The 20,591-nt window shown below is 37.2% G+C and overlaps 1 protein-coding gene and 1 pseudogene across 6 annotated transcripts in view; both read left to right on the top strand.

Moving 5' to 3' along the window:
* Positions 1–20,591, top strand: part of LOC309666436 (olfactory receptor 2F1-like) — a 617,177-nt pseudogene that overhangs the window by 45,768 nt on the left and 550,818 nt on the right. The window lies entirely within an intron of this gene.
* The window catches only part of TPK1 (thiamin pyrophosphokinase 1), a 354,991-nt gene that overhangs the window by 294,500 nt on the left and 39,900 nt on the right, over positions 1–20,591 (top strand). The gene's annotated exons all lie outside the window — the stretch shown is intronic.

Here is a 20,591-nt window from a genome sequence, read left to right as displayed (position 1 = left end):
AATGCAGTTACTTTGATGCAGTTCTTTTCCAGGCCTAAGCAATGTCTGTGTTCCTTTGAATGTTAAACTTGTTTGAATTATTCTTTTGTTGCTGTTTGCAGCCATCACATTGATCTAGGGGAAGCAAGTGGGGCAGTTAAGAATCTCATTCCAACTTGGAACTGCCTCTATATTGATTGGTAGTAATGGCAAAGTGGCTGAAGAGGAAGGGACTGTGTGCTTTATTTCTTATTGACCGAAGGTGTGTCTGTCTGATTAGTCTCTGCCAACTACAGAAATAGCAGGTACATGCTGTTGAGGGATCTAGCGATGGAGGTGTTGTGCTTTGAGGGAGGCCAGCAAGACACCTGTCCCAAAGTTATCACCACTGGATTGTCCGTTGCTTTCCAAACTCTACCACTGGAGATTCACTCATTCTGACATTTCAGTTCAAGACAGTTAAATATATTTTGGATCCAATCCTTATGCACAGCTCTGGGACTTGTAAAGGATTCAGAAGTTAATAAATGTGGACTATCCAGGAATTTTCAATCTAGAGGCTGGACAGACATTTTTGTGTGTAAGAATGTATGTTGTATGATTTCTAACTTCAAGCCAAAAATAAGAATGGAAACCAAACATATGAGTAAGCAAAACCAATTAAAAAAAAAAAAAGAAAGATTGAGTTAAAAAAAATCTACATGCCAAATAACTACAAGAGATCCATTTAAAGCAAAGTGACCCAGAAAAGTTAAATGTAAACAAAGTTAAAAGTACTAACAAGCAGGGCTTCCCTGGTGGCGCAGTGGTTGAGAGTCTGCCTGCCGGTGCAGGGGACACGGGTTCGAGCCATGGTCTGGAAGGATCCCACATGCCGCGGAGCAACTGGGCCCGTGAGCCACAATTACTGAGCCTGCGCATCTGGAACCTGTGCTCCGCAACGAGAGAAGCCGCGATGGTGAGAGGCCCGCGCACCGCGATGAAGAGTGGCCCCCGCTTGCCGCAACTGGAGAAAGCCCTCGCACAGAAACGAAGACCCAACACAGCCAAAAATAAATAAATAAATAGATAGATAGATAGATAGATAGATAGTACTAACAAGCATAAAGCTGCTATTGAGGTTTTTATTAGACAAAGCTGGATTCAAGGTAAACTATGTCAACAGAGATATGAATGAGGAATTTATAATATTAAAGGGCACAATGAGGCTATAAGTATATACCCAAACACTATTGCACCAAAATCCAGGAAAATGAAAGAAGAAACTGAGAGAAACACAATAGTGATTATAGCCTTTAATTAACCTCGATCAGCCCATGACAGATCGAGAAAACAAACAAAAAGAGGTGAAATATCTGACTTATAATTAGTAAGATTTACATTATAGATAAGCATTTGTATATATAAATATATATATGTGGTGTACATATGAAATACACTACAAATATATGCACATGAATAAAATTATATAACAGAACAATTTTTAGATCACCTTAGAAATATACAAAATTGACTGTTAAGTGACCAAAAAAAATAAATTTCTACTATAAAATAAAAATTCCACATTCTGACCCAGTGCAGTAAAACTAAAAATTATAATAATTCACAGATTGATAAGAACACATTCTGGAAAGTAAAATTTTACTCTTAAGCAACTCCTGAATCAAAAGGGATTCATAATGCATTTTAAGAATTGAAAAAAAAATCCCTTGTATATCCTAGAATAAAGTTTGCTCAGGAAAATATGTAGCTTTTAATACTTGCATTCTAAAAAAGAAAAAAGAAATGAATCTGGTTTTAACTCAAGAAGCTACAAATGGAACACTAGAGTATGCCTAAGGAAGTCAAATGAAGAAAATAAAAATGACCAAAGGAGAAATTAAAAAATCACAAAATTGTTAGGCAGTCCAAAAAACCGGTTCTTAAAATAGAAAGCAAGAAACCACTAGACAGTGGGCCATCAAAAACAAAAAGGAGAAAGCACAGGAAAAGTAAAATTAGAATCGTAAAAGGGCAAATCACCACAGTTACAGTAAAGATGAAATGAATGATAAAAGTAATATGCAAGTATCTACCAAATATATTTGAGGCTATAAGCATTCCAGCAGGAATATGGCACCATGGAGTAGACTCAGAGTCACGTAATGAGAGCAGAATTGGGAAGGAAATGGAGAAGATCTACCCCTCTGCTGAGATTCCAGAATATCCTCAAAAGAATAGAAAACTGCATTTATAACCCCCTGATTAGATTCTAAAAATTTTCTTTCCCATCCCTCTTGAAATGGCTACTTTTTGCCTGATGCAGAAAAAAGTTGCTATTGAGAAACAGTTTTTCATTTGGAAAATAAATCTAAAAACTGAATATAAAAATGCATATGCTATGACTGAACTGTGCAAAACAAAATAATCACATTCATACATAAACACAAAGTGAGGACATATATTTAATTAGAGTAATAAGATTATGGGTAATTTTTCTTACTTTCCAGCCTTTCCAAAATACTGTTTGCCTAATAGAAATGCAGAACAAAATGAGGTGTCTCCTGTATATGAGTCCAAATTTTTTTTTTTAACAGTTCTGAAGACTTTCTCCCACTCAAACGACAAAGTCCACTCTCCCTATTGTTATAAAATTGTAGATGGTGTTAAATTATTCCTTCAAAGCCCACCTAAAACGAACCATGTCCTTAGTTGAATGCATACTCTTCTTGAGTTGTTACCTCTTAAATACCAACTATGACAACGGTCTTCATCCTCATAGGAAGGCAGTCATATAAGAAATCTGCAGTACAAACTCAGTTTGTCTATTTTGTGGGAAGTACAGTGCATTTCTTAGTAAATTAACAGATCCTAATTAGTGGAATAATTCCCTCATCCTTTATTGAATTAACCGTAAGTAGAATGGACCAAAAGAGCACTTTGGAAACTCCACTAGAGATGACAGACATCAGGGGTGATTCTGATCTTGGACTTAGCAACTGTTTTAGTTGAGATGACAGATAACTTCAATCTCTCAAGACAGAGAGAAAGGAGACAAACTTTCTACTATGTATCGAAGACTGACTAAGCCTTTTCATGGATAAAATGATTTATTTCGGAGCTGGTAACTACACTATCTTGGGAATTTGTTGAGGTTGGCAGTGGTACTTCTTATCAAAAGATGTCAGAAAATTCTTACTTGCTGCCTATACTGTGTTTTTGAGAGCAAAAGTTATCTATTTTGTGACAGAAAAGGGGGGAATATTGCCCTCAGTTTTGGTTATATTTAGTGTGTCATTATAACTTTTGGTCTTATTAATACTTAGGTGACTTCGGATAGAATACTTACAGAATTTTTTGCACATCATTAAAAATTATATATCATGTCAAGGACTGGATGAATTGATGACAACTTGGATGAAATTTGACCTACTTTGCATATATATAAATATTTCAAATACTGTATTCAGGTAGAAAGGTATAGAATTTTTAAGAATTTCCTTACAGTTACTTGTACTTAGGAAGGCAGTCTGGAACTTAAGGCAACACTGCTTTTAGTTCCACTATTAGTAATTATCACAAAGTATCTACATCTGGAATAAAATACCATAGCACATACTACTCGATTACTTTCTTCCTCCTTTTAAATAAAATCTTCAGAAATGTGATTCAGGTTCCCCTTGCCACGTACAGTCCACATCTTTGATTATGAGCCCCTACAAAAATAAAATTTAAAATCAACATTAAAAAACATTATTCTTTGCAAAAATTGTTTTGCCCGAGTAATGAAACAGTGCAGACCTATGAAACGAAAGAAAGAGAAGTTCCATCACAATCTAGCTGCCATAGGTAGCTGCTTTTAAAAGTTTGATATTTATTTTCCTAGAATCTTATGCCTTTTTACTCTCACTGTGTATATTTTTAACAAAAAAAGTTAATAAGCATACTCTTCTATATTTGCTTTTTTCACTTAAAAACATATTTTATGTATTATTAAATATATTGCCTTACTTTATAAATACAGATCCAAATAATTTGGTTAATGCATTTGTAGCATCATGTTGTATAGAACTACCGTGACTTATTAAATCAGTTCCAATTTTATGTGTATGAGGATTATATCTGTTTTTTTAAATTACAATGTTGCAGCCAAAATCCTTGTACATGTACATGTGTGAATAGTCAAGAGGACTCAGTGTCCAGAAGTGAGATGGTTGTATCATGGGATATATATATTTACACATTTGCCAAAATGAATATTCCTGCCAGTCTAATGGGGAAATTTGTCATTTTAATTATTAGGGAAATTATTACTCAATTATTAGGGAAATAGAGCATCTTTTCTTACAATTATAGGAATTGTAAGTGTTTTTTTTGAATTGTCTACTCGTCTTTTCTGTTGGATTGTTCATCTAGGGTGTGTGAACACATTTTTTTCTATTAGAGTTATTGGACTTATATGTATAGTACATTTATTTGTAGTTTGTCTTCTGACATACATAAAAGTGCTTATTTATTTTACTTCAAAACATTTTGAATTATTTTGAAAAATTTTTTGAAATGCATAATAGAGAAAAATATAATTCTTACATTTCTACCATCCAGAATTAGCATTTTTTTGTTTTTGTTTCAGCCTTTTTTTTAACTAAAGAAATAAAACATTTAATGCATTAAAAGAAAAGCCAGTCTTCCAGACCAACACCTCAGACCTCGTTTATCTTCCTGAGTGACAAAGTGTGTTTTATAGTCTTCTAAAACTTTTGTGTAGTTTTGAATGCCTGCATATGTTTCTATAAACAATATGTTATATTACTTTCTGTATTTTAAATTCCGTTTGTTAATAAGAGCAAATTTTATACTATAATATTTGGACTTCCTTTTACTAATGAGCATTTTGTTTTTGAAATTTATCCATGTAGATATGTATAAATCCAGCTAACAGTGTTTAACTTTTAGGCTCTCAGATTTAATAGTTTTTTATGTCTTGACTTTCCTCCTGTCAAAACTACAAAATTATCCAATTATTTTATTCTCTTTTTCTTTTTTTTTTTGTTCACATCTAAAATTTTGATGTGGATCATTTGACATTTATTTGCGGATAACCACCAGCCATCTGGTGGTTGCACAACATCAAGAATGTACAGTGCTAAGAGTCACTGATTTACATACTTTAACATTGGGGGGAGAAAAAGGGAATAATGTAAGTAGGGAATCAACCCGGTTTTCTCCCCCAAATTGCTGGATGGTTTGCTTATAGTTCATTCATCAATTCATTATGTGCTTATTGATTGAAAACACTGCCTTTGTCAAACATGCAATATCCAGATACATATGATCAATTTCTGTGGTTTTTCTATGCATTTTTCTTATCCCTATACTGTTTGTAACCAGTATAGCTTAAGTTTATATTATCATTCTCCCCACATATTTTCCTTGGTATTCTGTTTATGCTTTCAATGTGATTCAGAATTGTTTTATCATGTTCCTAAAAGAAAATCTTATTTTTATTGCAATTTCACTGAATTTATAACTTAAATTAGGGGAATTTTTTATAGTTTCGATTTGTTCTTCAGGCACATACTCATTTATTCACATCTTCTTTCATGCACCTTAAGTAAAATTTTACTGCTTCCTTCATACAAGTTTAGTAAATTTCTTCTTAAACTCATGTCTACAATATTTTTGTTGCAGTTAGTGTAAAATCTTTCATTGTAATTTCATATTTTCTGTCTTGTTCATATTTGTATAGTATGTAACTTTATCAAACACTCCAATTGTTTTCAGTAGTTTTTAGTTGGTATTCATAGATTATATAGGTTTATTTGTCATCATGTGTCTTCTTTGGTAAAGTGTTATTCAAATCAATGGTTCTCATCCAGGGCAATTTTGCTTCCCATGGGATCATTAGCAATGTCTTGAGACATTGTTGGTTGTCATTAATATGGATCCTGTTGGCATCTGTTGGGTAGAGATTGGGAGGCTGCTAAATATCTTTCAGTGCCCAAGAGAGTCTCGTCTCTTGATATTAGTGAGTTATACGAGTTCTTTATATATTCTAGATACAAGTCTTTTTTTTGGACATATGTTTTGCAAATATTTTTCCCAGTGTGTAGCTACTTTTTGATTTCCTAAGTCTCTTTTGAAGAGCAAAAGTTTTAATGAAATCCAATTTATTGATCTTTTAAAGTTTTTATAATTCATGCTTTTTGTGCTTTATTTAAGAAATCTTTCTAACCCAAGGTCACTAAAGTATTTTCTTGTGTTTTCTTCTGTAAGTTTCTTAGTGTTTGCTCTTACATTTAAATCCATGATCCATCTCAAATTAATTTTGGTAAATGATGAGTTAAGGCTTGATGTTTATATTTTTCCAAATGGCTATCCTATGGTTCCAACACCAGTTGTAGAAGATTTTTTTCCTTTCCCCAGTGAATTGCCTTGAAATCTTTGTTGCAATTAATTATTCATACGTGTGGATCTGTTTCTGGTCTTTACATTCTGTTCCACTTATCTATCTGTAATCTACTACCACACAATGTTTAGGTTACTGAAGCTTTATAATAAGTCTCGGAATCAGATGGTACAAATCCTCTAACTTCGATCTTTTTAACAATATTGAATCTTCTGGTCTAAGAACACAGGGTGTCTCTCCATTTCTTTAGGCCTTATTTAATTTTTCTCAGCAATGTCGTCTAGTTTTTAGTTTAAAAACTAAATTTTTTGTCAGATTTATCACTAATTGTTTCATATTTCTTAAAGTTATCTTAACTAAATTTTTTCAGGTTTTAGATTTAATACTATATTAGCTCACATCAAAAAAATAATTAAGAAGGATTTTTTTTTTTTTTTTTTTTGAAGATTTGGAGGAATTAATAAATGGAGTCTTTGGCCTCAAAATGCTTTCCTCCTTACTTCCCAGTCAAACGCTACCCATTCATTTGAGACTGGGGGAAAGACTATTCCTCTACCCTCTTAGGTAGACTATGTATTTATAGTCACTATTTCTTGAATCTAATTAAACTTCCTATGAATTTATGCTTGTCTCCCCTTCTACATTTCCTTTATCTTGAGGTTTTTCTTCATATCACTGAGCATGATGCATTATACACCTTATACAGAGGGCAAGGAACTCAGTCACTAATGCTTGAGTGTTCAAAGGTAGGTTTCCATAAGAAAGCTTAAAATAGAATTATTTCTCTGAAGTAGAGAAATTGATTTTTTAGGAGGGATATTGCTTATAATGCTTCTGGCTAGTTTAAAGATCATCTGATAATTACTGATGATTAATTACTGAATCACTGTTTCTCTGAAATACATGTCTGACAGTTATTTCCTTTGGAGAAATGTTAGAAGGAAATAACATCAAAATAAAAAAATCAGAGCAAGACTAAATGTAAAGGCCCCTGGAGTTTATTAAAGCCTTAGAAAAGGCTTGGACCGGGTGTGATGAAACATAAAAGCTATGCATTTTATTCACGTCACAGAGAGATATATGTACCCTAAAAATTGGCTCATGCAGTTAAAGTTTTGGTGTATTTTCTACCGGAATGAATGTTGCTGCTGGTAGGATGATACACCAGGACCCTACTGAAGAACCACGGAAAAGGAACAAATGACTTAGACCTGGCAAAAGTATCTCTACAAAGAAATCCGATATGCTCTTAACACTCAGATAACAGAGCATTTTTAACTAAGGGTCAGAAAATGAACATGATAGGTTAGCTGGCTGGGCAGACATCCAGGAGAGCCTGCGTTCACTGGGGCAAAGCCATCCACCAGCAGAGACACGCCACGCTGGAGGCTGGGATACAGGTGTCTGCAGGTCTGGACCTGGATGCAGGTGTACAGAAGGATCAGAAAACACACACGTAAGACGTGCGCCCCCATCTTATAACTTTTTATAGGAAATCAGTTTAAATGGGAGACTGAGGACAAATTTTAAGTAGGAAAAAAAAAGAAAAGAGTAGAAAAGTATAATGGATTGTCTCCATAAGCGCTTCAGGCCTTGTTAGCACTTGCTGACCCCAGCTCCTTTCCTACCGGGTAGACTGGACTCCCTTGCCGGGAGCAAGCAGAGGGGGTCCTCGGGTGGCCTACAATGTGGTACTTGGTGCCTGAGGATAACTGTGGCCTCTAGTGTAAAAATGCTGGTCAAGGTAGCATTTTTACCAAAAGCCTAGAAGGACACTATAGAAGTCTGTTCCCCAGAGGAGGAGAAACTAGGCCTGAGAACTTTAAGTCCATTGATACTAATAATGAACAAGAGAAAGTAGTTGTATAGTATTCATATCTGAAAATAATTGATTTATCAGAACTCCGAAAGTCTTTAGATAACAAATTATATTACTAGAGATGGTGCTTTATCCCAGCGAAAAGGTTTGACATACCTTTAATTCTTATTCAGATTTTCTCTACTTTCTGTCCATGATGTTATATATTATATTTTAAAGAATGCCCTAAATAATGATTTTTAAAAATAAAATGATGTTAAAATTATGCTGGTGACATTACAGTGATGATCTATAGATTGACTAAGACTTTGGTTTTCTTCTCTAAAATGTGTAAGCTTTGTGGTGCTTTGCTGATGAGTAATTACTGCCAGCCTGATGGCTGTCTCCTGAAGTAAAAGGAAGGTGTGAGGAAAGCTCGACAACCACTCTCAACTCCTTGATAATAAGCTCTTATATCAAAGCAGGATGCGTTGCAAGTGGATGACATAACAGTAGAACACTGCCTTTTGTGGGTTATTAGTGCCTTTCTAGAGGATTATCAATACTGCTGGGTTTTGGAGAAGAGTCTCAGATCATAATTTTAAAAGTCACTGTTTCGGCATCACCAAACAGATATTCTAAGCCCATCTTCTTACAAGTGGTTTAGGTTATTTTTCTTTAAGGGCATTTGTGTGTCATCATTTTATTTTAGTTGCCATTTGGGGGTGCTATTTTCACATACTTGTAAAATCTTTTTTTAATTTATTCTCATCCACTTAGAAATTTGCTTAGTATTAACTATCAAGTTGCGGCTCTTTTCCGGATCTATTAAGTTATGGGCCTGTTTTTCAGATTTTTTGTAAAATAAACACTGACCCCCGAGAATCAGCTGTTTATATTTTTTTGTTGAGAGATTTGATCACTTCTCTCTTCCTATCGAAGGCCCAAGCCAGTTTCCTTTTCAAGACCAAAATCTTTCTCCCAGCCACTCTCTACTTTGACCCCCAACTCCCACCCCATTCCATGATGAAGCAAAACTCTTTGACCAACCGAAAGATAACAAAAATACTTCTTTGTAGAACCTTAACAGTGGCCTATGGATAATCAGTACTCTCTCCCCCATCCCACAACACACACACACATATATACACATGTGGGTTTAACTGATTCTCTCCTTATATATCCTTCTCAATCCCTCAAAGAACTCAAGGATTTTAGTCAGGTATTTCTGTTTTGAGTCTGATTTATGAACTCTTCTTTGTTTGGCCAGGTGCCGGCCATACTCCACAATTCATAATCTGTCACCAGGTGTAATGGTCCATTTCCAAAGGTGAAGCGTGACAGTTCTTTCTGTATGCATCAGGTAAACAGATCGCGTGGTTGATTGGGTATCTATATGAAGTGGGTGATCTATCCGGAGAGCACGTTAGCCTTTCAGCACACCCCCAGTTTCACTGTGGTTCTCTTCTTTTATGCTCTTCATTTTTCTTCATCAAAGGCTGACCTGATGAATAACATCCAATCACTAGTGAGCAGATTGCTCCAAATCCCCAGAAGGGGAGTGGGTTGTGGTACCCGGTGAATTTCAGAGCATCTCAACCTTCAAACCTTTGTCGAATGAAATGCGATTCAGAGGGTACAACGTTTCAGTTATACAGGATGAATAAGTAGAGATATGCTCTACAAAACTGTGTTGTGCACTTAAAAATTTGTTAAGAGGGTAGATCTCATGTTAAGTGTTTTACCACAATAAAAAAAGGAAGAATAAAGGAAAGGGAGTCATTGGGATTAAGAGGAGAATTTGGTTTGGTTTCGTTGGTTCTTCAACAGTGTCAGCTTTTTTTTTTAACACTTGATGGTGACAAATCCCATGGCTTCCATTGACAGCTTTGTTTTTTTCTTCACGTCTATCACAAGACTACAGATAAACCTCTGCATTCAAGGATTTAGGAAACTGAAAGCTTCAGGAACCAAATCTTACAATAGATAAACTTGAATTACTAGGCCTCATTTTTTTTTCATTTTCATGAGTTCCTTGTGTATATTAATGGGTTATTTCTGTAGAGATGTAAAATTTCTGTTCAAGGTTGGGACGTTGCCGCAGGAGGCATTCAGTAAATTCGGCCAATCCATCCAGTTAAGCAGGAGCACAGATCTGCAGATCAGTGGTCCCCAACCTTTTTGGCACCAGAGACTGGTTTCATGGAAGACAGTTTTTCTACAGACTGGTGGCAGAAGGGCTCGCTGCTCACCTCCTGCTGGGCGGCCCAGTTCCTAACAGGTCACAGCTGTAGATGATCTTGAGTAGATGCAGGATAAGAGCGGGCACACAAAAATCATCAGGCACCAACTGCTGCTAAGATAATTCATTTTCCAATCAGTATAGTGTGGACTGAAAAAAAATGCACAACGTGAGAGTTGTGAGTTAAGTTTTATGTGGGGCAAAATGAGGTCTATAGCCCGGGAGACAGCACCTCAGATAGCTCTGAGAAACTGCTCCAAAGCGGTCGGGGGGAGGTCAGTATACATATATGTGATTTTGGTGAAGGGGGAGTACATGCAATCAAGCACACATTTTCACAGAAAGTTGCTACTAGTCACAAGGAGCAGTCGTCACTGTGAAGGATTTTAGTGTGTTTCTAGATATGAGGAGATTTAAGAATTGGGCTCATAAAATCTTTTCCTGAAAATATCTAAATATCGGAAAGCCTGTTCTTCTAGTTTTTCCCAGAGCACAGAGTGCCTCATTTCTGATCTCCACCTTGAACTCCTTTTAGGGTGTGTTGAAGGTCAGTGGTCACAGCAGCTTGTGATTTAATGCTTGTAGAGGCAGATGGCAAGTGCCAATTTGTAGTTGGCAAAAGGAAAAATGCATGTTTTAAAAGTGGATCTAAGCTTATTAAAGTTAACTGTCCACATTTTTTTTAGTGCTTTGTATGAACTACACAGGTGTGAAAGTCAAGTTTCAGAGTTTTAAGAAGGAAATAAAATTAAAAGTAAAGGGAGCAGGGGCACAGAATTCATTCCAGGAATGTGGTAACCAAAGAAACCAAATTGCAAGAGTCTGACCAGTAGAGGAGGGACCAGTCACTGAAGGTGGTAGGGCATGGGGAGAAATTTGGTTCTAGTTTTGTTTTTGTTTTGTTTTTAATGATGAACCCTGGGTTGTTTCAAGAAGGAAGGAAAGGAAAAACAGTGAAGGAAAAGAGACTAATGGCATGTGAAATGGATGGGTTAGTTTTTAAAAGAACGACCTAAATCAGTACCTCTCACATTTTAATGTGTTTTGTTAAATGCAGATTCTGATTTTTTTTTAATAAATTTATTTATTTTTATTTTTGGCTGCACTGGGCCTTTGATGCTGTGCACGGGCTTTTCTCTAGTTGCAGCGAGCGGGGGCTACTCTTCATTGCAGTGCGTGGGCTTCCCATTGGATGGCTTCTCTTGTTGCAGAGCACGGGCTCTAGGTGCGTGGGCTTCAGTAGTTGTGGCATGCGGGCTCAGTAGTTGTGGCTCATGGGCTCTAGAGCAGAGGCTCAGTAGTTCTGGCGCATGGGCTTAGTTGCTCTGCGGCATGTGGGATCTTCCCGAACTAGGGCTCGAACCCATGTCCCCTGCGTTGGCAGGCGGATTCTTAACCACTGCACCACCAGGGAAGCCCCAGATTCTCATTCTTTAGGTCTGGGGTGAGGCCTGGGAGTCTGCTTGTCTAACAGGATCCCAGGTGGTGCTGGTGCTGCCGTTAAGGCACTTAGAATCGTGCTGGGAGACAAGGCAACACATCTGAAACTAGTCATGATTGTTTCAGTGCCTGCCATATGTAAGACAGCACAATAAACGCAAGTAAGTGCTAAATGGCACAGTACTTTCCAATAAATGCAGTTAAAAACTCTCAAACCTTTAGACTGCTATGTATCCTGAGTGATAAGGAGATAACTCCATATCAGGGAGGAAAAATGGTGTTGGTCATTGAGTTCATGACAATAACACACTTACAAGTCAAAAAAAAAAAAAGACTATTAGTTCTCAAGTAATTAAGAAAATATCATTGAACAGCAGAGAAGATATAAGTCAAAACCATCAAGGGTTATTATTATAGTTTCAATTTTAAAGACTGCTCCTGTTTGTATTTCTAACATTTTTATATACACATGCTCACAACTATGCTGATATATGCAGGAAAGAAAATGAGGTCTTTTTCATTATCTGCACATCCTTGCATCTCTTTAAAAAATCAGAATGTGCATTCATGTATTCTCGCTTAGCGTTCTGATCTTTGCATTTCTGGGGGGAAGGAAAGAAGGCGTGTGGTTTTGTACTCAGCTAGTTCTTTTCCTCTGTATTCTACTGCACATGTGTGACTTTTCTTTGGTTAAGAGGTAGAGAATAGCTCTTATGTTTTAAAGATAATTTGACAATGACCTGATGAGAAGGTTTTGTGTCTCTTTATGAAGTAGAAACATGAATCCTCTTTGATTGGAAGAAACATAAAAAGATGATAAATATATTAGCCAGGTTTTTCTCCACAGACCCTTGGACTTACTAGCACAACCTAACAAAATGCTGTATGCTTATTACAACCTGTGTTGTTTGACCTTTAAAATTTTTTTTTGACAGCAAAGCAGAGGGCTGTCCTCTCTACATTACTTTTAATACAGACAAAATTAAAATAAACTATTATTTTATATTTTTATCACTATAGATTGGGTATTATGTAGATATTACTAATAGAATGATCTGTGCATGGAAATTCTCTGTACATTTCTTTACAACCTCCTGTACATCTATAATTACTTCACAATAAAAGTTTTTAAAAATTGAAGGTAAAATATACAAGATTAAAATACACAACAGCCATAACATATACGCATATAAGTTGGGATGGTTAAATGGAGTTGCAGTATCCTGAGATTCTTGTTTTATCTGGAATGAGGGTAAAAGTATTGAGGAATATTAGGCTTTGTGTTAGGATAAGCATGCTGAAATTTCTAAAGTAATCGCTAAAGGACTAGAAACAGCGTCTAACTTCTAAACTGGTAGACAGATACTCGTGCAGATACTTAAGGATGAATCTGTTAAGGGAATTTGAAATTGATAAAGCATAAGGGGCAGAATAGGATCAAGGGAGCGAGCCTCTTGTCAATGAGATGACGATGTAAGAACAAGAGAAAACTCAAGTACACAAACTGTGACTTCCGAAAACTGAGAAAGTGCTTCAGAATGGCAGATTTCGATAGAAGGAATTAAAAATGCTGAGACAGTGTTTTTATTCTTATTAGAGTTGGGTTCATAATAAGATCAAGGGCTACACTGGGGGGTCTTGAAGTGCACAGAAAAACCAAGATTTAGTCAAGTAGCAAGTGACATCCTTTCAACTTAGTAAGGTGACGAGGTCATGGTCGTGACCTAGATATTTAGGACTAAGCTCTAAACGTGTGTTAGGGGGGTGGGTTCTATTCTTCTTTTTTTAAACTGAGATACAATTTATGTAACATAAAGTATACCACATTAAAGTATATAATTCAGTGGTTTTTAGTATAGTCACTGTGTTGTACAACCATTACTATCACTTACTTCCAGAACATTTTCATCACTCCAAAAAGAAACTTTGTATCGATTGCCGTCAGTTCCAATTCCTCACTCTCTTTTTCTGTGCCAGCCACTAATCTACTTTATGTTTCTATAGATTTGCCTGTTCTGGACATTTCATATACATGGAATCATACAATATGTAGCCTTTTGTGTCTGGCTTCTTTCACTTAGCATAAAAGGTCCAATCGTATGGTAGTGTGTAACAGTACCCCATTCTTTTTTGTGGCTAAATAACATTCTATCACATGGCTATACCACATTTTGTTTATCCATTTATCAGTGCATGGACATTCAGGTTGTGTTCACTTTCTTGCATATCATGAATAATGCTGCTGTGAACATCCACGTACAAGTTTTTGTGTGAGCATGTATCTTTTTATTTAGATCAATCTCAGTTACTTTTTTAAAATTTTATAAAATTATTTTTTAATTTATTTTTATTTTTATTTTTGGCTGTGTTAGGTGTTCATTGCTGTGTGCCGGCTTTCTCTAATTGTGGCGAGCAGGGGCTACTCTTTGTTGCCATGCGCGGGCTTCTCATTGTGGTGGCTTTTCTTGTTGAGGAGTGCAGACTTCAGTAGTTGCAGCGCATGGGCTCAGTAGTCATGGCTCGTGGGCTCTAGAGTGCAGGCTCAGTAGTTGTGGCTCGCGGGCTTAGTTGCTCCACGGCATGTGGGATCTTCCCGGACCAGGGATCAAACCTGTGTCCCCTGCATTGGCAGGCGGATTCTTAACCACTGCGCCACCAGGGAAGTCCGTGAGCATATATCTTGAGTCCTCTTGACTCAAAACATATACCTGGGAGTGGAGTTTGCTAGGTCATGTGGTAATTCTCTGTTTAACTTTTTGAGGAACTGCCAAACTGTCTTCCTCAGTGGCTGTACTATTTTACATTCCTATCAGCAATGTATAAGGGTTCCATTTTTTCAATATCCTCACCAATATTTGTTATTTTCTTTTTTAAAAAAATAGCCATCATAATGAGTGTGAATTGGTATCACGTGGGTTTTTTTAAATTGAAGTATAGTTGATTTACAATGTTGTGTTAATTTCTGCTGTACAGCAATGTGATTCAGTTATACATATATAAACATTATTTTTTAATATTCTTTTCCATTATGGTTTATCACAGGATATTGAATATAATTCCCTGTGCTATACAGTAGGACCTTGTTGTTTATCCATCCTGTATATAATAGTTCCCATCTGCTAATCCCAAACTCCCATCCGTCCTTCCCCCACCCATCCTCTCCCTTGCCAACCCCCAAGTCTGTTCTCTATGTCTGTGATGGTATCTGGTGGTTTTGATTTGCATTTCCCCAATGATTAATGATGTTGAGCATCTTTTCATATGCTTATAAGGCAGTTGTATATCTTCTTTGGAGAAATGCCTATTCAAATTCTTTGCCCTTTTAACAATTATGTTATTTATCTTTTTTATTGTTGAGCTGTAAGAGTTCTTTCTATATTCTGGATACTAGACCCTTATCAGATATATGATTTGGAAATATATATGATATATTGATATATTGATATTTTCTTTTTCTCGGGGTTGTCTTTTCATGTTCTTGATACTGCCCTTTGATGCATAAAAGTTTTTAATTTTGATGAAGTCCAGTTTATCTATTTTTTCTTTGGTTTCTGTTCTTTTATAAAGCTATTTTTATTGAAATAAGATGCTATTTTACATTTTAAATTCTTGTTGTCTCTCAGTTATGCATAATTTAGATAGATAGCTTTTAGAGAGTCATAATTTAGGTAGTAACCTGCCTCACTAATGAGATGAAGTATTAGTTCCCTTTAGCTGCTGTAACAAAATTGCCACAAACTTGGTGGTTTAAAACAACACAAATTTATCATTGTACAGTTCCGTAGTTCAGAAGAGTGAAATGGGTCTCACTGGGCTAGAACCCAGGTGTCAGCTGACCAGTGTTTCTTCCTGGAGGCTCTCGGGGAGACTCTGTGGCCCTTCCAGCTTCTAGAGGCACCACATTCCTCAGCTTTGGGCTCCCTTCCTCCGTCTTTGAAGCCAGCAGTGTTGGACCAAGTCTTCCACACATTTCATCACTCTGACCTCCAACTCTGCCTCCCTTTTCCACTTTTACGGGGCCCTTCTGATTACATTGGGCTCACTTGGATAATCCAGGGTGCACTCCCTATTTTAACGTGAGCTAATTGGAAAACTTAATTCCAGCCACGGCCTTAAAACCCCAATCTCCAGGTAATGTGTAGTCACAGGTTCTGGGAATTAGGAGGTGGGCATCTCTGGGCAGCTATCGTTCCTGTACTACAGGTGACCTTATTGCTGGCCTGCTCGACTAAAGCTGGGGGCTGCAGGACATCTATTGACAGCTCATGAAATTGCAAGTACTCTGAAATAAATTGACTGTAAATATCATTGGTCTTGTCTCTACAAGCCTATTTGGGTCGTGGCAGAAAGAGTAGTAAATATGTAAATTATTTATTCTTCATGAGCCTCTTTTATAATCCCTAAACCAGAAGTTTCTATTCTTGCAATCCGGGAAGAAACCAGCTCAGAAATTTGGCGTTGTGGATAGCAATCTTCAAACTGGCTTTCTAGAAGTGGGTTACACGGGCAGGTACTTTTTTAGGGGCGGCATGGTAGCGAGAGAGCTTGGGCTCTTGACTTAAGTGGATCTGGAACTAGGTGTCAGCCCACCCACTTTATTTGAAAAGTCCACCAGAATTCAACTACGTCCACAAACCTAGATTTTTATGAATGTGCATGAAACTTTGCATTTGTGTGGTAGCATATCTCAAATATCTCTAAAAGGCAAATTGATCCTTTTTTTAAAATGAGAAAAATTAGTGCTTAAAGTATCTAAAGGAGTTGAAAGACACTTAGCCATACAGTTTACTGAATGATAATGCCTTTAGGAAAACATGTTAAGTGTATGCGCTTTAAAATCAATTTGTTGGTGTGATGCGAGAGATAAAAGGGTTCTCCTTACCTAACGCTGTCGGAAGACACCAAAAGAGGCTGACAGTGAATTCTGTCGAGTCTATTTCTTTGATTAAAAGGAACATGAGACAGCGGACAGGCTCACGTGTTTACCGCTAAGCACCCTCTGCTGCCCACGTTTTCTTGCCCAAATAATCTCTTGCCACATTTAGACAGAAGCGGGAAAAGATGAGTACGTAGCATGTAGGTGCTCCCAGGGATGTACAGCCAGTCTGAATTTTTCCATCTCTGTACGCATCGAGGCGTCTTTTACAGTGGGATACATGGATTGTGAAAGCTCAGATTATTATTAAAGAGGGCGGCGGGCAATTTAGGAAGTGCCCTATCTCCCTACGACAAAGGCTTTGCAGCTAAGTGCGGTAATTTATGTTGATAAACTGCAGCTGTCAGAGTGTCCAAAGCACTTCGTGGGATCCGTTTCTAACTTTGCATTTTTTCTTCATGCATTCTGATGTATAAACTTCTATGACAAGAAAAAAAAAAAGCACGGCGAGTTCTAGAGGTAGTCCCTAAATTGTCATAACCCAGTTTGGGTAACATTAAACAAGTGTAAGAATGAGGATAACATTATTATTATTAACGTCTCCTTTGCCCTCCAAAGTCAATAAGGATCCTAAGGTTGAAAGAAACGTTAGAGAAAGAGACCGTTATTTAAATGAGTTTAGGTGTCCAACAAAAGAAAAAAAATGCCCTAAAGATGGAAAGATTGATTCCAAAATATAGGAAAATACATACATACTAACAAAAGGTATGAAAGGCAAATGGGAAGCCAAGGTAGTTAAACCAAGAACTACAAGTTGCTATAAAAAACACAATGGAAAGGGCACCAAAATTGCACAGATTAAGTTCTATATGTAAGTGTCATGACTAGTATAACAGGGGGAAAAATATGATAGATAAAATTTACATTAAAATAAAAAGCCTGCAAGTTCTAATAATCCGTTTTTGCCACTGTATCCGTGAGCTGTGTTTCATACTCAAAACTCAGTGGTTTAAAACTATAGCCACATACCTTGCTCATGCAGCTGCAGTTCAGGTAGGATTTGGCTGATCTGAAACGGCTTGTTTCATAGCACCTGGTGTGTCCCTGCTCTGCCTCTTAAAATTGATTGGTGCGGCACCTGGACGGCCACGCTCCTTACATCTGTCTGGATTTAGAGCTAGCGTATCCTTCTCAGCACAGTGCCAGACACTCAAGACAGCAAGCAGAGACCTGCGAAGCCTCCCGAGGCCTGTGTTCTGACCTGCTGCACTGTCCTCTCTGTTCACATATCATTGGCCTAAAGAGTCACATGGCCACGCCCATGTCAAAGGACAGACTCTGCTCTAGATGAAAATTCCTGCAAAATTGTACCAAATTTTGTACCCAAGAAAGCCTCTGCTATATGTAGTAAGATAATCTACGTAAATTTATAAAGTCTTAAAGTGAAATTTTGGGGGGGGAAAAAAACCTCTAGTTTTTAAGCAACTCATGCATCGAAAGTCTTAACCTAAGGAACAGATGCAATAGGTGTAGCCGTCACATCTCCAAGACTAACTAGGCTCGTCAAGGTAATCTAAACCAGCTTGTGACATGGCCACACGCTATCAAACTTATTCAGCTAGAACATTTCTGAGAGTGATACCAAGTGACACCAAGATGATAGAGGCTTGGTTCACCTCACGTAGAATTCACCTCTCCACCTCCCATTAAAGCTCTTCTGGCTGCAGATCTTAAAAAATGGAAAAATAAGAAAGATGAAATGTGGCTTGGAAAGTGATATAGGACTGTTTGCTTGGTTGTGGGTTTGCATTATTTTGTGATTATTCTTAATGCCCTTCCAGATAAGCCTACAAATTAAACAGGGTAATTCAAGGCTAGAGATGGCAATTGCTAACGTCTGGCTCTCTTTTATGACCAGAAATAGAAATACAATCTCTTACCGATACTGAGTCCCGAGGCCCCAGGGAATATGCTTTGTCTGGGGAGTCTTGGCCCAGAAATGCCCCATAACTGTGGAAGATAAACAGCCAATTCCCTTCTAAATTTGTCCAGAAATGATGACCTTAAAAGGCTATTTTCTTCCACTGTCTTGTGGCAAGTGCACCACCTAAGCAGGTGAACTTTGTTTATCTTCTCTGTTTTATTGCTTTAGTGCCTCTTGTAATTGATTGAGAGAGAGGTGAAATCCTCCTGTGCAGGAGAATTTACACTCAGAGGTGACATTCCTCCATCAGGTCCAAGGGGGTAAAATCAGATAAGTAACCGAGCACATGCACGGAAAGAAAAGTTAATGCTCTGAGAGAATGTCTTTTCCTCAGTACCAATAAGAAAAAAGAGGAGCCTTCCAGAACTGGCCTCTGGCCTAAAGTTTAAGTCATAGTGTTAAACGTTTTTTTTCCAATTTATTTTGAGTCAAGTACTTTTTCTTAGAGACAGTATATCAAAGTAGGATGAAATAAGAGTAGCCATGTGGATAAAATTCTATACTTTGCCCTAGTTCAGTTATATAGCGTTGGTTAAACTTGCTGTTCTTACCATCAGACTCTGCACAATGCTAATAAAATCTCATTTCTGCAGTCAAGGTGTCTACAGTTTAGGGGGAGAAAAAATATGCATGTTATTATGCATAAAAATATATGAAAATAATACAAAGTGGGATATACAATTTTTTAAGAGGATCAGTATTTCAGCATACTCAGTGTCTTAGTCTCTCTGGGCTGCTATAACAACATATCATAGACTGGATGGCTTATAAACAACAAACATTTACTTCTCACAATTCTGGAGGCTGGGAAGTCCAAATCAAGTTTCCAGCAGATTCTGTGTCTGGTTCATAGACTTCCTTCTTCTGTGTCCTCACATGGCAGGGAGCTCTCTGGGGCCTCTTTTATAAGGGCACTCATCCCATTCATGAGGCCTCCACCCTCATGACCTCATCACTTGCCAAGGACCTCACCTCCTAATACTGTCACCTTGGGGGTTAGGATCTCAACTTACGGATTTGGGGGCAACACAAGCATTCAGACCGTAATCGTCAGTGTCGTTCAAACAACCCTGGTGGGGGCATGGACGGCAGGGATGTTTTTTTCCCATTCTACAAAAGCGGAACACAAGAAAAACAGACAAAACTATGAAATAAGATCATCACAACTTCCCCATAATCCTCTAATCCTGAGACAACCATGGTGAACGTTTTAGGGTTTATTTCAGTCTTTTTTCTATGTTAGATTTCTTAATTAGAAAAGAAACTCCACATTTAAGCTTTTGTAACTTAAAGTTGCATTAGGTTTTTGGCTCTTTTTGTTGTTGTGTTGTTTTTAAGCAGCATATTTATTTAACAAGTATTTACTATGCATCTACTCTGTGCACACATTACGTCAGGTGCTGAGGATTTAAGGGTAAGTCTGGTGCTCAGGAAGCGAAGACTCCAGTAGACCATGCTGTTGGCTAATAACTGAGCTCACAGTCTGTTCAAACCAAAAGACTATCACCAATTAAGCTGTTCCTATCCAGAACGTATGATTTTTTAACTCAAATATGAGGCTTTACACTTTCTAGTGAAACATCCTGCAGTTGCTTTCCTTTGTTCATTTGTTTACATAACAGCTTTTGTAAGACTTAATTCGCATACTGTAAAATTTACCCTTTTAAAATACATAGTTCTCCCATTGCTTTTGGTTCATAACTTTAACTTTTCAGGATTGTTGTGAATCTTGTTTCTTTCCTTAGTTTATCTCTCCCGGTATTCTGTCACCCACAGATCAGATTAACCTTACAGATTTTATTCCAAGACGATGATAGAAACTTGAATGGGGATAGTTCCAAGGACAGAATCTTGCACTATTGAAGGCCTTTCCAGAGAGCCGCT

This window comes from Balaenoptera physalus (genome assembly GCF_965194825.1).
Source record: "Balaenoptera physalus genome assembly, chromosome: 8".
In the NCBI taxonomy this organism is placed as follows: Eukaryota; Metazoa; Chordata; class Mammalia; order Artiodactyla; family Balaenopteridae; genus Balaenoptera; species Balaenoptera physalus.
Note: the sequence above shows the minus strand (reverse complement) of the source record. Positions and strands in the feature narration are given on the sequence as shown.